The sequence below is a fragment of the Chiloscyllium plagiosum genome, chromosome 3, assembly GCF_004010195.1.
Source record: "Chiloscyllium plagiosum isolate BGI_BamShark_2017 chromosome 3, ASM401019v2, whole genome shotgun sequence".
Classification (NCBI taxonomy): domain Eukaryota; kingdom Metazoa; phylum Chordata; class Chondrichthyes; order Orectolobiformes; family Hemiscylliidae; genus Chiloscyllium; species Chiloscyllium plagiosum.
This window is the reverse complement of record NC_057712.1, coordinates 101,646,732-101,654,238: the sequence shown is the minus strand read 5'-3', so window position 1 is coordinate 101,654,238 and position 7,507 is coordinate 101,646,732. Positions and strand designations below refer to the sequence as shown.

The following is a 7,507-nucleotide window of genomic DNA, read 5'->3' as shown; positions in this document are numbered from 1 at the left end:
TAAGTCCTGCTAAGATTTGCTTTCCCAAAATGCAGCACCTCACATTTATCTATATTAAACTCCATTTGCCACTTCCCAGTCCATTGGCCCCTCTGGTCCAGATCCTGTTGTAATCTGAGGTAACCCTCTTCACTGTCCACTACACCTCCAATTTTGGTGTCATCTGCAAACTTACTAACTGTACCTCTTACGCTCGCATCCTGTCTGATTAGCAATGCAGAGTGATGCCAACATTGTGGGTTCAATTTCCAGGTTACCATTTCTTCTCAACCTCACCCCTCAGGTGTGGGGTGACCCTGAGCTTATACCACCACCAGTCAGTCAGATTTCTGAATACTTGGAATTGCATGGCAAAATTGGGCAAAGTCAGCATGGGTTCATCAAGGGGAGGCCATGCCTGATAAATCTGCTAGAATATTTTGAGGAGGTAATGAGAAGATTAGACCATGGAGAGTCAATGGATGTTATCTATCTGGACTTCCAGAAGGCCTTTGATAAGGTGCCACACTGGAGACTGCTGAGTAAGATAAGGGACCACAGTGTCCGAGGCAAAGTTCTAGCACGGATAAAAGATTGGCTGTATGGGAAAAAGCAGAGAGTGGGGATAAAAGGATCCTTCTCAGGATGTAAGCAAAAGACTAGTGGTGTTCGACAAGGGTGAGTGTTGGGACCACAAATTACCACTTGATACATTAACAATCTAGATGAAGGAACTGAGGGCATTATGGCTTTGTTTGCAAATGATACAAACTAGGTGGAGGGGCAGACAGTATTGAGGAGGTATGGAGAATGCAGAAAGATTTAGACGGGGAGGAAGTGCACAAAGAAGTGGCAATATTGGTACAGTAGAGGTATACAATGTGGGAAAGTGTTAATTCGTGCACTTTGTTTGGAACAATAGGGGCATGGACTATTTATTAAAATGGGAGAAAATTCAGAAATCTGAAGTGCAAAGGGACTTGGGAGTCCTAGTCCAGGTTTGTCTTAAGGTTAACTTGCAGGTTGAGTCGATAGTTAGGAAGGCAAATACAATGTTGTCATTTGTCTCGAGAGGACTGGAATATAAAAGCAGGGATGTACTTCTGAGGCTTTAAAAGGTTCTGGTCAGACCACATTTAGAGTATTGTGAGCAATTTTGGGCACCATACCTCAGGAAGGATATACTGGCCTGAGAGGGGGTCCAGAGCAGGTTTATGAGAATGATCCCAGGAATAAAAGACTCAACATTTGAGAAACGTTTGAGGACTCAGTTTCCTCAATGGGGTTTAGAAGGATGAGGGGGATCTGATTCAAACTTATAGAATACTGAATGGCCTGGACAGAGTGGATGTTGGAAAGATGTTTCCATTGGCAGGAGAGACTCGGACGTGAGGGTACAGCCTGAGAGTAAAGGGAAGACCCTTCAGAACGGAGAAAAAGAGAAACTTCTTTCACCAGAGAGTGGTGAATCTCTGGAATTCATTGCCACAGAAGGTTGTGAGGGCCAGGTCATTGAGTGTGTTTAAAACAGAGATAGATAAGGTCTTGATTGCCAAAAGGATCAAAAGTTACAGGAGGAAGCAGGAAAATGGGGTTGAGAAAATTATCAGCCATAACTGAATGGCGAAGCAGACTGAATGAGCTGAATGGCCTAATTTCTGCTGCTGTCTTATGGTCTCTAATGAGAGAGCAGCCTATTGTCAAGTAGGACTATGATGACTATAATATCATTATATTGTACAACAAACTTCATTGCTTTACTAATGGGTGACACTAATTTGCACCAAGAGAGTAAATGAGCAAATGGAAACACAACTTTAAATGTCAGACAGTACACACACACACACACACACACACACACATATAAACAGAGAAGAACACACAGTCTGTTTGGAAATCATACTCCAAATTGATTTACAACAGAAGCAAAGACAAATGGCAGCATGGTCCCTGCGCTAGGTTTGATACCCATTCGACAGCTACACAATTGATAAAGAGCTAGGTCCATGAATCACTCTCTTTGCATCATTACATTAATTTGCTTCACATCACAGCAATGATGCACTGAGCTAACTAAGCACATATAATGATTTAGAGCAGGAGGCAGTTAATTCAATGTCATATTGAATAACCCAAGGAAAAATAGCAAGTATTTAGTTGACAAGTTAATCAAATTTATGCAAACTGTATACTGTTGTAGCAGTGCTTTCCTAAAACGTAACAGATTTTTGGGACACTGACTCACATTATGAAATTCTGAAAAAGACAGTAACATTGGAATTTGGATAGTCAGCTCCATGAGTAAGCAAACATTCAGAGGCATTCAAATGTAAATCAACAAATAGATGGGTGCCACTATTCTCTATGCAAAGATTATAAACATGGTCAACAGTGGTTTGAACAGGTAATTAATAAAAAGACCAATTTCTTTAGGCATCTCATCAGCTTATTAGCAGATATGGCTTTAAAGACTTGGATTTTTGTAACAGATAAATTTAAAAATTAAAACCTAGAAACATGGCATTCCAACCAGAACTCTATCAACAAACTTGGATCCCATTTACCACCCTCGAGAAAAAGAACAGGAAATGACATCACTATAGTAAATTACATCACCAACCCATGGAAATCCATACATATAAATAGAAAGCAGGAAACACCAGCAGTGCTTCGTCCGGTGGCTCACTGAAGGTGTTACCTGGTATGGTGATGAAACGTCGGAAAATGAACCTTCCAGCCTCGAGCAAACCTACATTCAAAACCTCAACCTGAGCAACAAATCTTCTCAAAACTCTCTAACTAAAGATCAAATAATCTGTTTCAATTAAACATGTGAAAATTGACCATCCATAATTTCTATATATTTGTCGATCAAAACTGTCACATTTGATGGGGCAGAGATAACTAACCAAACTTTCTTAATTGGACTGTAAAATTCGAACAAAAAGGTGAGTTTTCAGTGACATTTAGAATACCGAAGGTTGTTCAATAAACCTCTCTCAGTGCCAAGTTAGACAAAGGCAGTCAGCCCCAAACAGCCAATTAGGGCAGAGAATACTTTAGACAAAACAGAAATCAACCAAATCAAATATTCAAAAGGAGTGCCAGAAAATACAGTCAAAGAAGTCACAAAATGGTAAGGAGAATCAATTCAGGCCAGAAAGGGAAAACATATAGAGATTTAAGAGTTGAATCGTAAATTTCAGTATTCAAGCAATATGTGTTTACTGGTAAACTGAACTAACGTCAACAGATGAAGAATAAATCCACAAGGATTACTATTAGGATTGTGGCATATTATCACATTTTGAGAAAGAAAATGATGTATTTTGAAACTGAGATCAGTTGCACAGGAAGAAGGAATGCAGCAGGTAATTCAGGTACATCCAAATCACATGCAATATTGAACCATAAACTCATTAAAATCTATAACATCTTAACTACTGATGAGATATTGCAATGTGTCAAATTACACCCATATCTTAAATATTTTTACTATACTTATAATGTTAGTGTTTATAAACTAATGTTGTAGAAACTAATGTTGAACTAAGTGTCTACCATAATTTCAATACATTACAGCAATGCTTGTTGTACAAATTTAGATGTTGATTAATTAGTATAGTGACTAACTCTCTTCAAACAGGTTTTATCTATGTTGACAGTCTCAGAACCCACCAATGGATATTAAAAATTTCAAACCAGCCAAACTCTTATTTCATAGATCTTTGACAAACTAGGAAAACTTCTAATCTGGTCTGTATTCATGAATTAGGAATGGTGGCTTTGAGCCCTCTTGAACAATTGCAGTCTTTGAGACTCAGGTACACCCACAGTGCTGCTGGAAGTGAGTCCAGGATTTTGACCCAGTGACAGTAAAGGAACAGTGCTATTGTTACAAGTTAGGATGATGAGTGGCTTGGAGGTGAGCTTGAAAGCCTTTGCCCTTCTAAATGGTGCAGGTCATGGTTTTGGAAGCAGCTGTTGAAGGAACCTTAGCGAGTTATTGCAGTGCATCCCACAGACGGTACACACTGCTGCCACTATGAAAGGAGAGAATGTTGACGGTGGTGCATGAGGTACTAATCAAGCAAGCTGCACTGTTCTGGATCGTGGAGGGGTATTTCAGCACACTCTTCTCTTATGCTTTATATATGGTTGTCAGACTTTAGGGAGTGAGTTACTCAGCACAGCATTTCCAGCCTGTTCTTGTAGCCACAGTACTTGCATGGTTCATCCAGTTCAGTCTCTGATCAAAGGTAACCTCCAGTGTTTTGATAGCAAAGATTTAGCAATGGTAATGCCATTTATATTTAACATTACTTTAAATTATTGATTTTATTCTCCCATTTAAGATGGAGATGAGAAGGATTTTTCCTCTCAAAAGATCGCAAGACATTGGAAATCTCTCTCTTAAACAATAGTGGAGGCAGGGTCATAGAATACATTTCAGACAAATGTACATAGATTCTCAACTATCAAGGGAGCAAAGGTTATCATGCACAGTCAGGAATGTAGACCTGAGACCACAATCAAATTAGCCATGTTCCTTTGAAGGGCAAAGGAGGCTAGAGACTGCTCACCTCCAAGCCACTCATCATCCTAATTTGTAACAATATCACTGTTCCTTCACTCTCACGGAGTCAAAATCCTGGATTCACTTCCAGCAGCACTATGGGTGTAGCTAATTCCCAAAGACTGCAATTTTTCAAGAAGGCTCAAAGCCACCATTCCTACAGGCTAGAATAATCTTATCTTGTTACCAATTCATATTTTTACATACATATTGCATGTAGAATGTCATGGGGAGATGATTAAAGTCACTCTTGTTGGAGAGTAATGACATATACGTAGTGCAAGCAGTAAGGTGGACTGGATGTCTTCAGGAACAAAGGGACAGGATGCTGGAATGGCAGCAGCTTCCATTTAAAGAAGTGTGAAATGAGGCATGAAACCATAGAGAATATACTCAAGCAAATGACACTAAAGGGTGAGGAGGAACAGAGACTTGGAGGTGCAAGCCAATAAAAGCCTTCAAAGTAAATGCAATGTAAAAGAGGAACATTGAATTGGTTTTACAAAAAGTAGGATATACATCAGCATCAGGATTAGAATTTTTTCCACCAAACATTAGTCACAGTTGTACTACTGTGTGCAAGTCTGGCCACCCTATTGCAGAAGGGACATTAAAACCAGAAAAGTACACAGTATAAACTCTTCAAGGATAAGAAACTATGACAAAAATTTTAAAAATAAGTTATTTCTACTGGTACAGAGAAGGCCAAGCAGAGATTAAATCAAGGTTTTTAAATTTATTACGTGTGAAAGGAAAATTTTTTTTTAAACAGTTGGACAATTGTAATGAACAGGTTAAGCATGGGAAAAAGAAGGGGAGGTTAGATTCATTTAGATGGTTGTAGCACAGATATAGTGAACTAAGCAGCATCCTTCTGAGATGTAAACCCTTAGGAAACTACTCAAGGATACTTTAATTCAAATAAAGATACCTTAGAGACTTGGGAATTGACTTGGTTGAGAATGGAAATGCTTTCCTTTCCTGCTCATTTAACAAGGTTTTGCTATCCTTGACTTTCTTTTTCCAGAGAGGTTGTGAAAGCAACAATTCAGAAAAGTCTGGCTTTGGATGGGATTTAGGGCCAATTTGATTTTTTCTAACAGATACTGCCTCAGGAAAAAGGCTTTCAAGTTTTTATAAAAACCACTTGTACAACGCAAAGGGTGTGACCAGTTCTCCCAGTTCAGCTTTTCTCTGGTTTTGGCAAATTCTGGCTGTTCACAGAAAGCAGTCAGGCAGTTTTGAGGCTGCTGATCCAAGAAACAGCTACATAGAAGAGGGTGTTCCATGCTGCCACCTCTCTCTCTGATATCTCTCCTATAAGACCCCATCTTTGATTTTACCTTTTGTGCCATGGGGGTTTATGGGGATTGTTACAGGTATTTGGAACAGCATCATTACGTTGGGATGATCTATTGGGTTTTCGGATAGGTTAAGTTATTTTGTATTCTGTTCTCTTTTGTTTGTGTTTCATTCAGTAATCTTGTAAATAAATTCTATTTTGTTTCAAACTAAGTGGTTTGACCAGCTGCATCCCTCCTGGAATATCTGCGATACTCCTGGTTGAAACAACTAGCAAAGTTAGGATCTGGGCTACCTTCTTGAAATGTTTTGAAGGGGTCTAGCCTGGTCCATAACAAAATTTTCTTTCCAAGTGCAGATGCTCATCATTTTGGTCTTTACAAAATGTGCAGACTTGAGTTATCTTTTTGACTGATTTGCAATATTTTAACTCAAATTTAATCAGAAATTCATGAGTCTACTTGAAATTTATCCCTTTACCACTAACCATTTTAACATTAATATTTCATACCATTAACTTCCATCTGTGAAGTATTATCAGTGTCATTGTGAGAATGTAATGGGACAAGAATATCAGCAAACAACAGACTTAGAATGATGACACACCATTCATGAGAACAAAAGCTCTATATCAGAGTTGGAATCTCACTCAGCTGCCTTTGAATTTGTATTATGGGATGTACTTGTGGTGGAAGGTAGGCATTTCTCATTCATTTTCTTTTTGGAAGCACCACTCTGTACATTAACAATTTCCATTTACATGTACATCCATTCTTTGGGAGAAATAGTGCATTCAAGCAGCTTGAAAAAATGACAAGAACATGATGAAGAGCTGCTAATTTGTACCCCTGTGTGAATGCGTAGTCCTTTATGAAAAGGTAACCAAATAAACAAACATTTGCATAATTATCACCCTCAGAAAGGAAATCAAATTGTGTTTTCCTCTTTATGAATAAGGACAGGATGTACTTTTGTTCAAAGTATTCCCTCTATAACAGAGTAAAATAATACTCATTCAACAGCCCTTTGACTTTATTTTTGAATTTTATTGCAAATTACCCAGTATGTATGATTTCCTAGGCTCAGCCACCTCCAAAGTAGACTACAAATCCATTCAAAGGGATATTAATTGCTGCCCACCAGTCCCACTAGTTTTTTTTTTAAGGAAGGAGGTATAGTAGCATAATAATTCCGACCCTGGATAACACTCCCAAAAGCCTTCACTAATGGTTCAAAGATTAAAATTTCAAATCGCAGCATGTCACTGACGAACTAAAATCTGAAATAAAATACTATCTGATTGTTGTAAAATTCTCTGATTCATTAATGTCCTTTAAGGGAAGGAAAATGTGCCATTCCTAACTTGACTCCAGACCCGCAGCAATGTGGTTACCTCTTAATTGTGCTATGAAATAGGGTAAAAACAATGACTGCAGATGCTGGAAACCAGATTCTGGATTAGTGGTGCTGGAAGAGCACAGCAGTTCAGGCAGCATCCAAGGAGCTTCGAAATCGACGTTTCAGGCAAAAGCCCTTCATCAGGAATAAAGGCAGTGAGCCTGAAGCGAGGAGAGATAAGGAGGGTGGGGGTGGAGAGAAAGTAGCATAGAGTACAATGGGTGAGTGGGGGAGGGGATGAAGGTGATAGGT

At 38.9% G+C, this 7,507-nt stretch overlaps 1 protein-coding gene across 1 annotated transcript in view; it reads right to left on the bottom strand.

The window, feature by feature from the left end:
* Window positions 1–7,507, bottom strand: part of LOC122548393 (pleckstrin homology domain interacting protein) — a 168,308-nt gene that overhangs the window by 109,179 nt on the left and 51,622 nt on the right. The gene's annotated exons all lie outside the window — the stretch shown is intronic.